This window comes from Doryrhamphus excisus, chromosome 23 (genome assembly GCF_030265055.1).
Source record: "Doryrhamphus excisus isolate RoL2022-K1 chromosome 23, RoL_Dexc_1.0, whole genome shotgun sequence".
NCBI classification, from domain to species: Eukaryota; Metazoa; Chordata; class Actinopteri; order Syngnathiformes; family Syngnathidae; genus Doryrhamphus; species Doryrhamphus excisus.
The window spans coordinates 8,849,389-8,869,229 of record NC_080488.1 but is presented as its reverse complement, the minus strand read 5'-3'; positions in this window follow the sequence as shown (position 1 = coordinate 8,869,229).

Here is a 19,841-nt window from a genome sequence, read left to right as displayed (position 1 = left end):
AAAAAAATAATTACGTTTGATTAATGTTCATGTTAAAAGTTAAGTAACTGTTAATAGTTATCCTGATTTTGCACATCTCGGAAGATAAATCCATCTTTCCTGTTTATTGGAATGTTGCAAAAACAGCTATAAGGTGAAAAGAACATAACTTCTTGCCTCCCGCAAATCCTATCTCCTTGGAGCTGGGAGCCATGTGTGTAAATGCGAGGAAGAACCCCAGGTCACATCAATATTTGATGCCTTGTGACAGTTGAGGTGTTGGGAAGAAGTAAATCACGTTATAGGACAGTAGGACAAGAAGAAACTTCTTACCCTCGCCGCTTTCAAATCCAGCTTCCTGTGCCCAATTTGCTTACGCTGCATCTCCCCGGCCAAATGCTGTGGCGTGTCACTGGGTCTTTCTGGTGAGCAGCTCCCCGTTTCTGTCACCTCGACTAAGACCGGCCCACATCAGCGGGAGCCGGGCGCCGTGTGCCGTGTAGATTCCCCACTCCTCCTGTCACCTGTCTCCACGCCGACCAAGGTGACTTTAATTCCCTCCTGTTGGAAAAGTGTCTACTCAGTAAAGCAAACATCAGAAAGTCATAGACACGACCAGTTAACCTTTCTCTCGTCCTTTTCCCTCATTCTGTTTGGCTTCCTGCCATTTAACCCACCGCTCCCCTCTGTGCAGTGCATGCATGATGAATTTAGTGGCTACAAATGTCTGCTGTGTATCGATCCGCTATGTAAATGACATGATATTCCTCAAACAACAATTGATTACTTCTGTGTTTTTCAGAATTCAGCAAGCCTCGTTGGTATGCACCGTCCAATTCCCTTTGCGATATCATTAGAAACTGTTGGCTTTCTGACTCCTGCAACACATGCTGGGAAATGAAGAATGAAGAGGCTCTTTTTGCACTCTTTTTCTTCCCATCCACATCAAATTGAAATCCCCCGTGTTCCAGCGAGGGATTATTTCACCTGTCACTGTTCATTGGCTTGATGCAGACCAATATGGATCCCATTCAATATAGCTCAGCTCAGGGACACCGGGAATCAAAGTCTGCCATGATAGTCACTTTCAAAGAATGGAAAACTGTTCCAGGTCGTTTTAAGAAATTAGTTCCTTTTATTTGTGTTGTGGAAAATGGATAATTGTTGATTAATAACACAGTGAGACCTAGTAAAACAGCTTCCTTCCTTCCTTCCTTCCTTCCTTCATTCCTTCCTTCCTTCCTTCCTTCCTTCCTTCCTTCCTTCCTTCCTTCCTGCCTTCATTCCTTCCTTCATGCCTTCCTTCATGCCTTCCTTCATTCATTCATTCCTTCATTCCTTCATTCTTTCATTCCTTCCTGCCTTCCTGCCTTCCTGCCTTTCTTCCTGCCTTTCTTCCTGCCTTCCTTCCTGCCTTCCTTCCTGCCTTCCTTCCTGCCTTCCTCCCTTCCTTCATTCATTCATTCCTTCATTCATTCCTGCCTCCCTTCCTGCCTTCCTGCCTTCCTGCCTTCCTTCCTTCCTTCCTTCCTGCCTTCCTTCCTTCCTTCTTTCCTTCCTCCCTTCCTTCATTCCTCCCTTCCTTCATTCCTTCCTTCCTTCCTTCCTTCCTGCCTGCCTGCCTTCCCTCCTTCCTTCCTTCCTTCCTTCCTTCCTGCCTTCGTTCCTGCCTTCCTCCCTTCCTTCCTTCCTTCCTGCCTTCCTTCTTGCCTTCCTGCCTTCCTTCCTTCCTTCCTTCATTCATTCATTCCTTCATTCATTCCTTCATTCTTTCCTGCCTTCCTTCCTGCCTTCCTGCCTTCCTTCCTCTCTTCCTTCCTTCCTGCCTTCCTTCCTTCATTCCTTCATTCCTTCCTGCCTGCCTTCCTGCCTTTCTTCCTCCCTTCCTTCCTTCCTTCCTTCCTTCCTTCTTTCCTTCCTTCCTTCATTCCTTCCTGCCTCCCTTCTTGCCTTCCTGCCTTCCTTCCTTCCTTCCTTCATTCATTCATTACTTCCTTCATTCCTTCCTGCCTTCCTTCCTGCCTTCCTTCCTCTCTCCCTTCCTTCATTCCTTCCTTCCTTCCTTCCTGCCTGCCTTCCCGCCTTCCTTCCTTCCCGCCTGCCTGCATGCCTGCCTTCCCTCCTTCCTTCCTGCCTTCCTGCCTTCCTGCCTTCCTTCCTGCCTTCCTTCTTGCCTTCCTTCCTTCATTCCTTCCTGCCTTCCTACCTTTCTTCCTTCCTTCCTTCCTACCTTTCTTCCTTCCTGCCTTCCTTCCTTCCTTCCTGCCTGCCTTCCTTCCTTCCTTCCTTCCTTCCTTCTTTCCTGCCTTCCATCCTTCCTTCCTTCCTTATTTCCTTCCTGCCTTCCTTCTTTCCTGCCTTCCTTCCTTCCTGCCTTCCTTCCTTCCTTCCTTTCCTCCTTCCTTCCTGCCTTCCTTCCTTTCTTCCTTCTTTCATTCCTTCATTCCTTCATTCCTTCATTCCTTCATTCCTTCATTCCTTCCTGCCTTCCTGCCTTCCTCCCTGCCTTCGTGAAATTGAACTCGGGTCTTCTAGCTGTGAGGCCTCCGTGCTAACCACTCAACTGCCGTGCAGTCCATAAATAGCATATTTTGATACAAATTTAGCCTAATTTGTGTTAAAGGGACAGTTCAGTTGTTTGACATGAAGTTGTATGACATCCCCATCATGTGTTGACATTGATTGGCTTATTTTAGTGTGATCATGCTATCATTCATACATCCATTTTAAATTTGGGCTGCTTTCCATACCGTTTCTGCTTGACTTTGTCGTCTCTTCTCCTGCAACATTCACAATGTTAATTTCTTTTTTTTCCCCCTTTGTCTCTTCATTCAGCTCACGGATTCCCACGCAATTTCTCCAGAAATTGTGGCTCCTGTAGTTACACAGTAATATAACAAAGTTATTATTGATACCAGATCAGGAAACAAATAACATCCGTGATTTTAAACAGAACAGGTAACATTTTTAACTTACTTTGCCCCTTTCAGAACAGTAAATTCTAGAGCATAACACCCATAATCTGCTCCACTTCCTTCCAATTGGATGGTATGGTTTGGATTTTGCTGTGTGCAGTACAGATTGCTTTGCTCCACAATAACATTCAAATGTTCAATCATCAATCGGCAGTCTGATTGTGTCCCTGTCTGGGAGAGCAGCAGCATGCCACCATGGCACATTTTTTTTTTTTTGCAGAGTTGTGACTTTCTTTCACCATCTTTCACACCACCTTGAGTCTTTCTTCTTGTGGTAGCTGCTGATGTCTTTCTTGCAGCAGGTGCACTGGTGCTTGCATCACGCCCTGCATAAAAATAAATAGTATAAGCAGCTTATATATATCCCAATGTGGTATTTATATAAAGATTATTGAAAATAACTAGGCAAAATACCAAGGATTTATCTTTATTAGTCTTTCTGTTTTGCATTGCTACAAACAAAATACAAAAAGTACAGTTGAGCATGCCCATTCACTGGCACAATATTTTTTTTAGTGTGGAACGTATTTTTGCCATATCAATTGCCTTTGCTTCTTAAATTACATATGGGAAATCTATGTTAAATTGTTAAAACTTTTAAGTAAAAAATAAAGTTTGAAGTCAAGTAGTAGTAGTAGTAGAGGAGAGGAAAAGAGTCATCACTCAATAAGAAGGTATTTTTACCTTAGTACAATGTACCTTTTATACAATGATTCGGTTTCAATATGTCCGTCACTGACCGATCCTACTAGAAATTAATCTTTTTTTTTTTTTTACACACATAATTTTTTTTCTCCATAGTCTCTCAGGGGGTCCATACAGTTGAGCATGCCCATTCAGAATTCACAATATTTTTAGTGTGGAACGTATTTTTGCCATATCAATTGCCTTTGCTTCTTAAATTACACATGGGAAATCTATGTTAAATTGTTAAAACTTTTTCCATAGAAGCTAAAAGTAAAAAATAAAGTTTGAATTCAAGTAGTAGTGGTAGTAGAGGAGAGGAAAAGAGGAAGTGGTGAAATGTGGGTGACATTGTGCTGCAACACACTGGAAATATGTGCTTTATTTTAATGGACACAATGTTGTTTTTACAGCAAGCTGATTTGTCTATTCTTCTCCTGCTGCACTGTAAATTTCGTCCTTAGCTTTTCAGCAGCCTGCATGAAAAATGTCTGCCGTCAGCGCAGTATGTCTCCTGGACAATGGTAGCGCCGAAATCCTGTTTTGATTTTTTTTTTTTTTTAATGGGATAAAAACCTGATGAAATGGAACAGTTCTATTGAGTGTGCACTCACACAGCGCACAAAAGAAAGGACAGCAACAGGGAGAGAGAGAGAAGGAGATTGAGGTGAAAGATTTTTGTGTTTTCCATTCTCTTGAGCACAGCGAGCATGATGTGCAGGGGATTCACGCTGTGATAAAAGAAGGGAAAGCAGATATCAAACTATGATGTCCACCTGCTGTCTTCCCTCCCATTCATCATTAGATGAGCCTGTCAAACAGGCTTTGCATCGCTCATTTTTGCACTATCATCTGTTTCCCAACACAATCCATCTGCTACGATGGATAAGCAAGTCGTCGCTCTCCTACTGGTCACAAAGCCTTTAAGTCAAATCCAATTTCAAACTACGACCATTTAAGAACAAAGAATACAAATTATCTGGTGCAGAAAGGTTTGCGTTGACACAACGCGGGTGAACATGTGTACACCCCCCCAAGGAGAACGTGACCAGCAAGGGGAGACCATTCCATCAGTCAAAGAAAACCCAAACAGGAAAAATAATACAGAGTATATACAGCTGGGGGTGCTGGAGCCTATCCCAGCTGTCTTCGGGCGAGAGGCGGGGTACACCCTGGACATGTAACAACATAATCGTCTGACTCATGGTGTCATACTACCGAGAACAACACTAAATTCATCACACAGCAACTCGACATTATGTAACTATACCCCAGAAATATACAAACGCATACCAATACAAGTTTAAAAAAACAACATTTATTCATTCATTTTCTACCGCTTATCCTGATGAGGGTCACAGGGGTGCTGGAGCCTATCCCAGCTGTCTTCGGGCAAGAGGCGGGGTAAGCCCTGGACATGTAACAACATAATTGTCTGACTCATGGTGTCATATTACCGACAACAACACTAAATTCATCACACAGCAACTCAACATTATGTATCTATACCCCAGAAATATACAAACGCATACCAATACAAGTTTTAAAAAAACAACATTCATTTTCTACCGCTTATCCTGATGAGGGTCACAGGGGTGCTGGAGCCTATCCCAGCTGTCTTCGGGCGAGAGGCGGGGTACACCCTGAACATGTAACAACATAATCGTCTGACTCATGGTGTCATATTACCGAGAACAAAACTAAATTCATCACACAGCAACTTGACATTATGTAACTATACCCCAGAAATATACAAACACAAACCAATACAAGTTTTTAAAAAAACTACATTCATTTTCTACCGCTTATCCTGATGAGGGTCGCAGTGGTGCTGGAGCCTATCCCAGCTGTCTTCGGGCACACACATGTACACCCTGGACATGTAACAACACAATCGTCTGACTCATGGTGTCATACTACCGAGAACAGCACTAAATTCATCACACAGCAACTCAACATGATGTAACTATACCCCAGAAATATAAAAACGCAAACCAATACAAGTTTAAAAAAAAACAAAAAATTTTCATTCATTTTCTACCGCTTATCCTGATGAGGGCCGCAGTGGTGCTGGAGCCTATCCCAGCTGTCTTCAGGCGAGAGGCGGGGTACACCCTGGACATGTAACAACATAATTGTCTGACTCATGGTGTCATATTACCGAGAACAACACTAAATTCATCACACAGCAACTCGACATTATGTAACTATACCCCAGAAATATACAAACACATACCAATACAAGTTAAAAAAAACAACAACATTTATTAATTCATTTTCTACCGCTTATCCTGATGAGGGTCGCAGGGGTGCTGGAGCCTATCCCAGCTGTCTTCGGACGAGAGGCGGGGTACACCCTGGACATGTAACAACATAATCGTCTGACTCGTGGTGTCATATTACCGACAACAACACTAAATTCATCACACAGCAAGTCAACATTATGTAACTATACCCCAGAAATATACAAACGCAAACCAATACAAGTTTTAAAAAAACAACATTCATTTTCTACCGCTTATCCTGATGAGGGTCGCAGGGGTGCTGGAGCCTATCCCAGCTGTCTTCGGGCACACACATGTACACCCTGGACATGTAACAACATAATCGTCTGACTCATGGTGTCATATTACCGAGAACAACACTAAATTCATCACACAGCAACTCAACATTATGTAACTATACCCCAGAAATATACAAACACATACCAATACAAGTTTAAGAGGGTAGAATCGAACCCTGGTCTCCTAGCTGTGAGGTCTGCGTGCTAACCACTCGACCGCCGTGCCGCCCCCAAAGATATTTATATTCATATTCAAGTCCTATCTTGAGTGAATGCAAAATAGTTTTGGACATCACCACCTTCTCATATTCATACAATCCAGTTATGTGCTATCGCTAACAGCCTCCTGTGGACTCATTTAGCATCTGGCACCACTCATTGCAAAGACTCCGTGCGTCTGGCCATGCGGAGCCAGCATTGCAAGTTGTCCACATTTTCACCTCATTTCCAAGCCCATTCACACCAATGCTGTTGATGGCCTGTGATGACATCATCGCCGAGCAACGTCAGCATCTGCTGAGAGCTCCGTCCAAACTCTCCCTTTTTGAAACTCATTTTGGGAATTTCATCATGTGTTTTTTTCTTCCGGGGCACTATTATAAAAGCTGTGAAAAGATGATCCCTCATATGGTTGATTTTGTTATTCATATTTCAACCATAGCTGTGAGAGTTATTGCATCATCGTACAACATTATTGCAATGATCCTTCCTCAAAACAATACTTAATTAGTCGTATTTGTTGTGATTGTGCTGCTTCTTTCTCGACTCTGGCTTCTTTCAACATATTTTTTTATGATTTGCTTGCTAATGATGTGCAGGACTCTTATGCTGGGACTCTGAAACTAAAATGAATGCGCTAAGCCTTTGAAGATTAAAATGAATTCATCTGCAATGAATTGATCATTTTGCTCGGAACACAATAGTTCTTCTTATGTTACTCTTCAGCACGGCTTCATCATGTGTTATAGTCATTATTCCAGAGGTCTGATAAACGCGTTTTTTTTTTTTTTTTCCCCTTCTCATCCAGAGCTGTAAGTCAAGCAGGCCTTTTTATTCACTGACTGACGACAGACTCTGCAGGCTTGTCCCTCTAAGCGGTGATATTGTTGAAGCCGCTCATGGCAGTCTTGGCAGCCATTCACGTCAAAGATATCCTGCACTTCTTAGCAGGTTCATGAATACTGAATGGCAATGGGAGGATCAAACAGAACCAACAAAATGTTCGGAGTGAAGAAGTCATACTTGCCAATCCTCGCCATTTTCCTGGGAGACTCGTGTATTTCACTTATCATCACATTTCTCACTTTTTTAAAAAAAAAATTTCTATATATTCCAACGTGACAAGAGGGTGCACCATTTTGATCTAGCATGCACTATGGGAGAGTAACTGGAAGATGAAGAAGCGGGAGTGCCAGGATAAAATAGTCTAACAGATGGCTAGACTATATTAATCCAAACAGGGAAACGAATGATAAGTATGTGCTAACTTTGTTAGCTGAAGGAATCACATCCCAATCACTTCTACCTGTCATTGTTACAGGTATATAATGGAGAACTGGAAGAATCCAAAGTACCAGTGTACTATAAGCAAAGCCTACTATAGTCGAACGCACTGCCGTGTTGTAGTTTCCTGTGAAATACTGCACGTTCATCTTACTAACATTATACTCATCACACAGCAACTTAACACTCAAAAGGTAACTAGGAAAAATACATTACCAGCAGCTATTTTAACATCTACTCATAAATTTATTAATGCAAGACAAGCAGTTTATTGTAAGATAAGCAACATACAGTAGATGGATGGCACTGCAATGCTATCTCTGTCCACTAGAGGGAACCAGAGGATCCCAGGTGACTTAGCTGAGAGGGAGGCTGACGTCATTGCAACACCCCAATAACCGCATTGTTCAGTCGCAATGCCTCATGGTAACACTTAAAATGTTAGGCTGCATGGCGGACGAGTGGTTAGCACGCAGGCTAAGGCTGTGAAAGGTTTGCATGTTCTCCGCGTGCATGCGTGGGTTTTCTCCGGGTATTCCGGTTTCCTCCGACATTCCAAAAACATGCTAGGTTAATTTGCGACTCCAAAAGGTATGAATGTGAGTGTGAATGGTTGTTTGTCTATATGTGCCCTGTGATTGGCTGGTGACCAATCCAGAGTGTACCCCGCCTGAAGACAGCTGGGATAGGCTCCAGCACCCCTGCGACCCTCGTGAGGATAAGCGGTAGAAAATGAATGAATGAATGAATGAACTTTAACTGCCGACCAGTCCAGGGTGTACCCCGCCTGTCGCCCGAAGACAGCTGGGATAGGCTCCAGCATCCCTGTGACCCTCATCAGGATAAGCGGTAGAAAATGAATGAATGAATGAATAAATGTTGGGTTTTTTAAACTTGTATTGGTATGCGTTTGTATATTTCTGGGGTATAGTTATATAATGTTGAGTTGCTGTGTGATGAATATAGTGTTGTTCTTTGTTGTTATGTGTTTACATTGTTATATATAATGACCTCTTGCGATATCCAATGGTTTGACAATGTTGTGTTGAGTGCACATTTGTACAATTACAAAGTATTTATCCAATTAGTCGTAGTAGTTTTAGCCATAGATTAGCTGCACAGGGTTTAATTTTTTTTTTTTTAAATGTGTCATTCCCCGCAAAACAGTGCCCCTAGCATTATGTCAGAGAACTGCACATTGTAAACTCAACCCAGATGGAATGTTACGTATATCGGGGCCTAATCTAGGCTTGGGGCCACACCCTGACACTTTGAATGGTACTGTTCAAACGTAAACTTTAGTTTAAGCTTCCAGGTGTGACGAGCCAGAAAACCACGGAGAAACAACACATGTGTAGGTACCCACTCTCCCCTCGACCTGTTCATAACCCTTGTTTAGAATCATCAGGTTTGTTTGGGATAAATGAGGCTTGTGACCTTGGCTTTCTGCATGACCAAGCGCTTGCTTCATTTCCTCTTGGTTGAGGCAGACAGAGGCTGGCACTCAGATGGAAAAGCCCACTCAACAGAAGGTTTAGTAATTACACACTGGAAACCAATCAGCCTGAGCACTGCTTCTTAATTAGCCCAACAAAACAATAGTGCATGGATTGAAGGACCCCAGAGGTCACACTCACCCCCCCTCAGGTATCCCACCAAGGTGCACTTGAAAGAGCCTCGGTCCTCTTTGGCTCACTCTTCCGCAGATGGATCTCAGCATGGTGTCACAAGCTACAGCGGCCAACAAAACACGCTGGATGTGTGAGCGGAGTCGCTGTCGGAAAAGTAGAACAGATGAGCATTTAAGGTCTCTCTTCATGGATGCACTTAGGGGCGACTAAAGGTCAGCTAATCCATTCTAATCAAAGCTACAGCAGCAACACACATGGTGTTCATTAGTAAACAAGAGAAAGAGCTGCTCTACAACAAACAACTTGACCATAATTAGTATGGAGAGGGTATTGCGGTGGACAAAGCCTCTGATGGGGGTCAGAATAAACAAACTTCCATGTGGCTCACAGTCACTTTTTATTCTTATCATTACACGTGTTGTAATTCCAAAAAGGCTTTGTGCATTATTTTATTTTATTTTTTTTACCAGAAAATCTGAAAATTTTCCATAATGTTCAAAAGCAGACATTCTCAGAATTTGGAACACTGGAGCCTATCCCAGCTGTCTTCAGGCGTGAGGCGGGGTACACCCTGGACATGTAACAACATAATCATCTGACTCAACAACACTAAATTCATCACGCAGCAAGTCAACATTATGTAACTATACCCCAGAAATATACAAACGCATACCAATACAAGTTTAAAAAAAACAACATTTATTCATTCATTTTCTACCGCTTATCCTGATGAGGGTCACAAGGGTGCTGGAGCCTATCCCAGCTGTCTTCAGGCGTGAGGCGGGGTACACCCTGGACATGTAACAACATAATCGTCTGACTCATGGTGTCATATTACCGACAACAACACTAAATTCATCACACAGCAACTCAACATTATGTAACTATACTCCAGAAATATACAAATGCATTCCAATACAAGTTTAAAAACCCAACACTTATTCATTCATTTTCTACCGCTTATGCTGATGAGGGTTGCAGGGGGTGCTGGAGCCTATCCCAGCTGTTTTCAGGCGTGAGGCGGGGTACACCCTGGACATGTAACAACATAATCGTCTGCCTCATGGTGTCATATTACTGACAAAAACACTAAATTCATCACACGGCAACTCAACATTATGTAGGGCACATATAGACAAACAACCATTCACACTCACATTCATACCTATGGACAATTTGGAGTCGCTAATTAACCTAGCATGTTTTTGGAATGTGGGAGGAAACCGGAGTACCCGGAGAAAACCCACGCATGCACGGGGAGAACATGGAAGCAAGGGTGGAATTGAACCCTGGTCTCCTAGCTGTGAGGTCTGCGCGCTAACCACTAGCCTTACACTGATTATATCCAAAATAATTTTGCTCACTTAAATTCAGTAGACTCCGTTTTCCTCCCACATTCCAAAAACATGCTAGGTTAATTAGCGACTCCAAATTGTCCATAGGTATTGTCTATATGTGCCCTGTGATTGGCTGGCCACCAGTCCAGGATGTACTCCGCCTCTCGCCCGAAGACAGCTGGGATAGACTCCAGCAACCCCTGCGACCCTTGTGAGGAAAAGCCGTAGAAAATGAATGAATGAATAAATTAATTAGTTAGAATAAATTAATCACTCATACAAACAGTTTCCTAAACAGACTACCAATATTGATGCTGATTTTCCTGACCTCTCCTTTTTTTTAGGTCTTTTTTAACTTTTTAAATCACTATCCCAGGACAATAGTCTTGCAGTCATTCAGCCTATAAAAATGACAGTAAAAGCACATTTAAAAATATAATATAGGATGATAACCACAGGAGTGAGTGCGACAAAGACTGCAGCTGACATGGTGCCATGGAGTTTTTCTATTATTCTCTTCTATTTAGTTCTAGCTAGAAGGGGCTGGTAAAAGTTTTTTTTTTTTTTTGCACATCTATTAATGTCTCTTTCCACAGTGTGCAGTTACATAGTGCATATTTAAAGGTCAGAGTAAATTGGTTCCTCTAATAAAGAAGTTGTGGAGGGGGGAAAGATTTGTTAATAACTTGCATAACGCTGTCAATAATGACTTCTCTCAGTATTGACCAGGGGTCATCTTATAGACAGGTTTACATGTTTCTTAAATGCCAGCAATGGACCAATCACAGTGGTTGTGTGGTCTTTGTTTGTATTGATCATAATGTGTTTGTCATAATACCTGCTTGTTAATGTAACTTATAGTGAGCTATGCTTAGTCTATGTGTTGTGTTGCTTTGCTTGCAACTTTTATTTTGGTCAATAAAACCCGCAATAGTCATCTTTCATTTATGTCTGTGAAATTGATTTTACTGAACTGATTTGGGCTTGTGAGCTAAACTAAATAGACCTTTAAAAGACTGTGGGTTAGACACACACACACTAAAAAGGCCAATGTTGACCGCCTCCTCGAGCCGCCGCGTTCTATTCGGTTATAAATGAATAATAAATTATTTTTTTCGGTAGATATTGATAACAACATTCGGTGAGTAAGGCATTTTCTGTGTAAACGTACATATGCCAGCTCATTTGTACCAATACCAAATAAACAAACAAACATCGTCTGCAAATATACTCCATAAGTTGACTTGAAATTTCTCACACAGCTCAATACACTTGAGAAAACACACGCAGTAACGTTAGGTTGTTAAGCCGAATCACCGCAAGATTTGGTACACCCATTTGCAGACTGAGAAGCACATGTAAACATCAAGCGATTCAGTTTGTGAAAACATACTCGTCTGACTCATGGTGTCATATTACCGACAACAACACTAAATTCATCACACAGCAACTCGACATTATGTAACTATACCCCAGAAATATACAAACACATACCGATACAACTTTAAAAAAAACAACATTTATTCATTCATTTTCTACCGCTTATCCTGATGAGGGTCACAGGGGTGCTGGAGCCTATCCCAGCTGTCTTCGGGCAAGAGGCGGGGTACACCCTGGACATGTAACAACATAATCGATTGACTCATGGTGTCATATTACCGAGAACAACACTAAATTCATCACACAGCAACTCGACATTATGTAACTATACCCCAGGAATATACAAACGCATACCAATACAAGTTTAAAAAACCCAACATTTATTCATTCATTTTCGACCGCTTATCCTGATGAGGGTCACAGGGGTGCTGGAGCCTATCCCAGCTGTCTTTGTGCAAGAGGCGGGGTACACCCTGGACATGTAACAACATAATCGTCTGACTCATGGTGTCATATTACCGAGAACAACACTAAATTCATCACACAGCAACTCGACATTATGTAACTATACCCCAGAAATATACAAATGCATACCAATACAAGTTTTAAAAAAAACCCAATATTTATTCATTCATTTTCTACCGCTTATCCTGATGAGGGTCACAGGGGTGCTGGAGCCTATCCCAGCTGTCTTTGTGCAAGAGGCGGGGTACACCCTGGACATGTAACAACATAATCGTCTGACTCATGGTGTCATATTACCGAGAACAACACAAAATTCATCACACAGCAACTCGACATTATGTAACTATACCCCAGAAATATACAAACACATACCATTCATTCATTCATTCATTTTCTACCGCTTTTCCTCACGAGGGTCGCGGGGGTGCTGGAGCCTATCCCAGCTGTCTTCAGGCGTGAGGCGGGGTACACCCTGGACATGTAACAACATAATCGTCTGACTCATGGTGTCATATTACCGACAACAACACTAAATTCATCACACAGCAAGTCAACATTATGTAACTATACCCCAGAAATATACAAACACATACCATTCATTCATTCCTTTTCTACCGCTTTTCCTCACGAGGGTCGCGGGGGGTGCTGGAGCCTATCCCAGCTGTCTTCAGGCGTGAGGCGGGGTACACCCTGGACATGTAACAACATAATCGTCTGACTCATGGTGTCATATTACCGACAACAACACTAAATTCATCACACAGCAGCTCAACATTATGTAGGGCACATATAGACAAACAACCATTCACACTCACATTCATACCTATGGACAATTTGGAGTCGCCAATTAACCTAGCATGTCTCGCGGTTCAGTTTGTGAAAAATGTGAGCCAAAACAAAACATTTCATGTTGAATGTGATTATTATGCTATCCACATGGTAGTCATATTAGAAGGAAGCAAGGCTTGAAAAACATCAGACAAAACAATATGATAATCAATTAATGTGCCTTTTTCTCTGCAGGTTGGCATGGAGATAATTACACTCGCGTAGCTTCCCCCGAGGACAAGACGGCGGCACCTCCCCCGTCTTTTCTCCGTCATATTGAGTGCCAAGTTGATATTTCAGTTTCTGCTTTGTGACATTTGGCTGACTGAACAGAGGTGTCGGGGACAGCCATTACCGCGAGAGCAGACAGTGCAGAGGAATAGAGCAGAAGTAACAGACACCGAACGAGGCAAAGGAAGAACAAGAAGGGCGCAAGAGAGAGGAAAAAAAAAAAAAAATCAGTCCTATCCGTCGTTATCACAGCTCCCTGCGGTTTTCCAAATGCCTCTTTTCATATCGAAGAAGAGGCGGAGTATTAACTATGATGGCGGGTCCTTTGTTCAGACTCCCACTGGGTGCGTTCAAATCCTGAATGGCCACATAACTAACCAGAGCAGAAGACTTCACCAGCTTTGAACAGCAGACGCTAAGGAATCAAGGGAATGTTGTTAGGGAATAGGGTTATGATAGTGTTTACGCGTTTTTAGGTGGTGCGCCAATATACAGTGAAGTCATTTGTCGTCGATTATACAACTGAAGCGAAATAAGTGAAACACAGTCTGTCATTGCCAGGCAATGTCAAGGAATAATTCATAGAAGGTGTTGATCTCGTATAATCTTTGGGAACAGTCATGTCAAGAATCACGTCTTCAATGAAGGTCAACGTAACCTTAAATGTTAATTAAATCTTTTAATTCATCAGGTACAGGGTCAGGCAAAATGACCTGACATTTGTAGGTTAAATAAAAGGCAAATAAAGTAAAGTAACCAAAAAGTGCATCTGTATAATGCCATTTTTTTTTTCATATAATACCATTTTTTTTCGTTTTTGGTGAGCATCGCGCTTTCGTTGTGGAAAAAATTATCAAAATAAACGAGCGTTCCGTTTGCACGTCAATCAAGCTCGATATATGATCTTATTATGGGTTACCAACTTCAGAACTACTGGATCTGCATTGAAACTAAAATCAACCGGCCAACCTCGCACAACCGGAACTGATTTAATTTTTAAAACATAATGAAACAGAATAAAAATTAAAAATAAAAACACTTTTTTGTTTCTTTACTATATTTGACTTTTATTTAACCTACAAATGTGTCCCATCATTTATATGCATTTTACATTGTCCTCTGCATGTAAACCTATAAAATTGTGTTTTGTATTAACATTTTTGGTTTTCTGGAATGGATTAATTGGATTCATATTATTTCTAATGGGAAAAATGTCCATTTCAGTAACTGGCATAATGCTAATTACACACTGCATGGTACACATTAGCAATCGGTGGATAGCCTATGCATTCAGACCGAAGGATGTTTGTGTGATTTCACGACAATTGTCTTCAAGAGGTTGAGAATGTGAAAATATTTGAATAAAGGTTTTACTGTGCAGAGAGTTTGACTCCGGAATAGAATAATTCTTGGGAAAACCAAATTTTTTCATTTGAAAATAAGGGAAATAGTTTTGGGTCATCGGTGAGTTGGAGCCTAAAACCAACAACAACCATTCCCACTCCCAGCCACCCCCATAGATAATTTCAGCATGAGTGTTTTGGGTATATAAGGGGGAAAACCTGAGTACTGAGTATGGGTAAAACATGCAAAGTTGACATTTAAACCCACAATGTTGCCAGATGTAGTATAACCACATGCTGCCCTTCAAATTACAAACGAAGTAAATACTGGGTTGCCACTTGGTATAAAGACAAAAAGCGTGTTGAGTGGATGATGACTGTTTTTGATTCAGCACAGACAAAGAAGAGTTTGATGTATTAATCCACTAAAGCCAACATGTGTAAGACTCGCTTTTACTGTGTCATACGTGATCTCTACAAGGGCGTGGAATTGTGCACATGTACTTTAGGCTACACGCGTATTATATTAGCTGGATGTACAGCATGTTAGGTGCTCAGTGTGAGGATGTAAAAAACGTGAGGCACATAAAATATGAACTAAATAAGCAAAACCGGTTGAAACTTTAATGAAATCTTCACATAAGATATGTGATAGACCATGAAGTGGGCCAAGCAGACATACTGACTGACTCATGGCCGCTTGTGTAATGTATACTCCGGGGGTTATGTGAGCACACTTCATGTCTATTCCAGGATTTATATCAGTAGTAAGAGGAGAATGTGAGCCCACTCGGAGAAACTCTTCATCAGGCTGGCGAAAGACAGTTGCAACCACAAACAGGGCGGACACAAAGATAACAAAAGTCAAAAGTGGAAAGTCAAACAAGTGTAAAAATAAGTTAAGCACTGTATAGTAAAGCTACAATAAAGGGAACAGTAGCGGTACACAGTAATAACTTCTAATAACATTTTTGTGCTTACTTCATCAGTGTGTACTGCAATCAATTCTCAGCATACAGATCCGTGGGCATATTTAATGGGTAGACACATATATATAGCAAATACTTAGCACTAACATTAGCATGTTAGCATTACTAGCATGTCAATATTGGTATAGTAGCATTTTTAGCCATTTTATAGCCACTTATGAACACTTCGCACTATCATGCTCGGTGTTAGCATGCTAACATTAGCACACTATCATGCTAGGTGTTAGCATGTTAGCATTGCTAGCATGTCAATATTGGTATAGTAGCATTTTTAGCCATTTTTATAGCCACTTATGAACACTTCGCACTATCATGCTTGGTGTTAGCATGCTAACATTAGCACACTATCATGCTAGGTGTTAGCATGTTAGCATTGCTAGCCTGCTAACATGAGCATACTAGCATTTTTTTCAGGAATAAACTTAAGCAGACACTTAGCGCTATCATGCTAGGTGTTAGCATGCTAACATTCGCACGCTATCATGCTAGGGGTTAGCATGTTAGCACTGCTAGCCTGCTAACATGAGCATACTAGCATTTTTTTCAGGAATAAACTTCAGCAGACACTTAGTGCTATCATGCTATGTGTTAGCATGCTAACATGCCAATTTTAGCATGCTAGCATAATTATACTAACATTTTTAGCATTTTCAGATGTAGGCCCTTATACACTTATACACACGTTATTAGGCTAATGTCAGCATGTTAGCATTCTTTGAGTCATTCAAACCCTTCCATTGTATGGACGGGTTTGCTCGGCATAAGTTTGCGCTCTCCGGGTGCTTATGAACACTTTGCACTATCATGCTAGGTGTTAGCATGCTAACATTAGCACACTATCATGCTAGGTGTTAGCATGTTAGCATTGCTAGCTTGCTAACATGAGTATACTAGGATTGTTTTAGGAATAAACTTAAGCAGACACTTAGTGCTATCATGCTATGTGTTAGCATGCTAACATGCCAATTTTAGCATGCTAACATAATTATACTAGCATTTTTAGCATTTTCAGATTTTCAGATTGACATGAGATGTGTACACTTAACTCATGTTATTAGGCTAATGTTAGCATGTTAGCATTCTTCTAATGGCGATTTGTGTATGTAATTTTAAAAATAAGTTATATTTCTGGTTCTATGGTTATATTACATTGTTTCCCCCATCGCCAGTATACTCTTCTGTGGTGGCCTTCTTTAAAAAAAAAAAAAAAAGAGAGAGAAAAAAGCAATTATGATGATCTACCTTGCTGCTAGCTAGTTAAAACTGTAATTAGATCTTAGTGGTTTTATAATAAAATCATGATTAAATTTTGGTCTCCGTTTAAAAAGCACATTGTTTTTTTACTACTCTTTTCATATAAAAAGTGAAAAAGTGCCAGACAGAATTCTCCTACTGCTTTCTAAATGTTAGGAAAAGCATACTCCCTTGTGTCCTCCACTCTCAACCTTGACCTATGCTTCACCCATCTCATCCATCTCTGCTGGCTCCTCCTTTGGCCAAGAGGCACTCATATTGTTTTTTTTTTTTACTTCCCCCCTGGCTCTCCCACTTACACTTTGCAAACTGAGGATCACAATGAAGGACAAGGTGCTAACATTTCCATATAGTTTAACTACCAAGGGCTGGGGAGTACAGTATAAGCCCTGGGGTTAAATCTGTATATGACAACATGTTAACCTTCTCTTAAGTCTGGGGTGATGAAGGTGAGGGCTGCTGGGATGGACAGGTTGGTACTTCTTCTAGCTTATATTATAGATCAGGGCTGCCGGTATCAATTCCAACAATACCTATAAAACATCTCTACGTGACAGTATCGCTCAGCAATTTAGGTGTCGGCGGCGTTTGGGTGAGTAGTTTTACTTTATTTTAGTTTAATTTACTAAACTAAACTGAGTACTCGTTCCTCTGCATTAATGCCTTAGTAGAATTTGAGATCGATCGACTGTATCGCTCAGCAATTTAAGTGTCGGTGGCGTTTGCGTGAGTAGTTTTACTTTATTTTAGTTTAGTTTACTAAACTAAACTTAGTACTTGTTCGTCTGCATGAATGCCGTAGTAGAATTTGAGCAGTGTTTAGAATCGATTGACAGTATCGCTCAGCAATTTAGTTGTCGGCGGCGTATGGGTGAGTAGTTTTACTTTATTTTAGTTTAGTTTAGTTTACTAGACTAAACTTAGTACTTGTTCCTCTGCATGAATGCCTTAGTAGAATTTGAGCAGTGTTTAGGATCGATCGACAGTATCGCTCAGCAATTTAAGTGTCGGCGGCGTTTGGGTGAGTAATTTTACTTTATTTTAGTTTAGTTTACTAAACGAAACTTAGTTTACTAAGTGAACTTAGTTTACTAAGTGAGGCCTAGAGGCGTTTTATAGGTATTGTTGGAATTGATACCGGCAGCAACACAACAACACGACTTAACTAAACTAAACTAAAGTAAAATAAAGTAAAATTACTCACCCAAAACGCCGCCGACACTTCAATTGCTGAGCGATACTGTCTATCGATTCTCAACACTGCTCAAATTCTACTAAGGCATTCATGCAGAGGAACAAGTACTAAGTTTAGTTTAGTAAACTAAACTAAAATAAAGTAAAACTACTCACTATGCTGGTTGTTTGTCGACATGGTGTAGTAAAAATGCACAGTTTGTGAGTAAGCTTCTATTGTGTTTTCGCTCCAAGCCATTCATGCTAGCATCTGCTTGGTATAATTAATAAGATTATATTTTTGTCATCATGTTGTCATCTTATATTTGGGTGTACTGTTTTATATATATATATATATATATACAAGAGGCAGAGCTTTTTTTCCCGTCACTCACACATTAAAAAAATGCTACAGGTACACAACACTGGTACACTTCTATGGTGGGTGGAATCACAAAAAAGAGGGGTCGGCCACCTTTCACATCAGGAAATTTTGAATTTCTTAAGCATTCTTTGCTGCTTTTGGATCAGCATTGACAATAAAAAGTGTTGTTAGACATTGATTTGTTCCAGTTAACTAACCAGAAAGGCTCATAGCGGCTTCAGAAGGGATGCTGTGAATACACAGAAGCATAAACCAGCTGGAGCCACAGCAAATAATAAAAGTGATGCATTCGAGTCTGGAACCGTGTGTTGCAGACCCCTGCTTTTGGAGTTTTTAATGCTAAATTGTACCACATTAAGGTTCAACTTTAAGGCTCGTTTACATAAAGCAGTTGGAATAAGTCTATAAGACCTATAAGATGTCATTCTCAACCCCACCTTCAGGATCACACCTTCTTATCTCATCATAGTCGATGCCTTAAAGGGAGCGATCACACCAATCTGAAGTGTTAGCATGGCAGTAGTTAGGAGGCAGGTGCAAAAAATATTTTCGTAATTATGGTTATTTATAGTATTTGGTTTGTTTTGGGGCGGCACGGTGGTCTAGGGGTTAGCGCGCAGACCTCACAGCTAGGAGACCAGGGTTCAATCCCACCCTCGGGCATCTCTGTGTGGAGTTTGCATGTTCTCCCCGTGCATGCGTGGGTTTTCTCCGGGTACTCCGGTTTCCTCCCACATTCCAAAAAACATGCTAGGTTAATTGGCGACTCCAAATTGTCCATAGGTATGAATGTGAGTGTGAATGGTTGTTTGTCTATATGTGCCCTGTGATTGGCTGGCGACCAGTCTAGGGTGTACCCCGCCTTACGCCCGAAGACAGCTGGGATAGGCTCCAGCACCCCCCGCGACCCTCGTGAGGAAAAGCGGTAGAAAATGAATGAATGAATGTTGGGTTTTTTAAACTTGTATTGGTATGCGTTTGTATATTTTTGGGGTATAGTAACATAATGTTGAGTTGCCGTGTGATGAATTTAGTGTTGTTGTCGGTCATATGACATATGTTTTGTTGGTTTCGGTTGCTGCAAATAATGAGAAATACACCCTGGACTAAAAAAAAAAAAA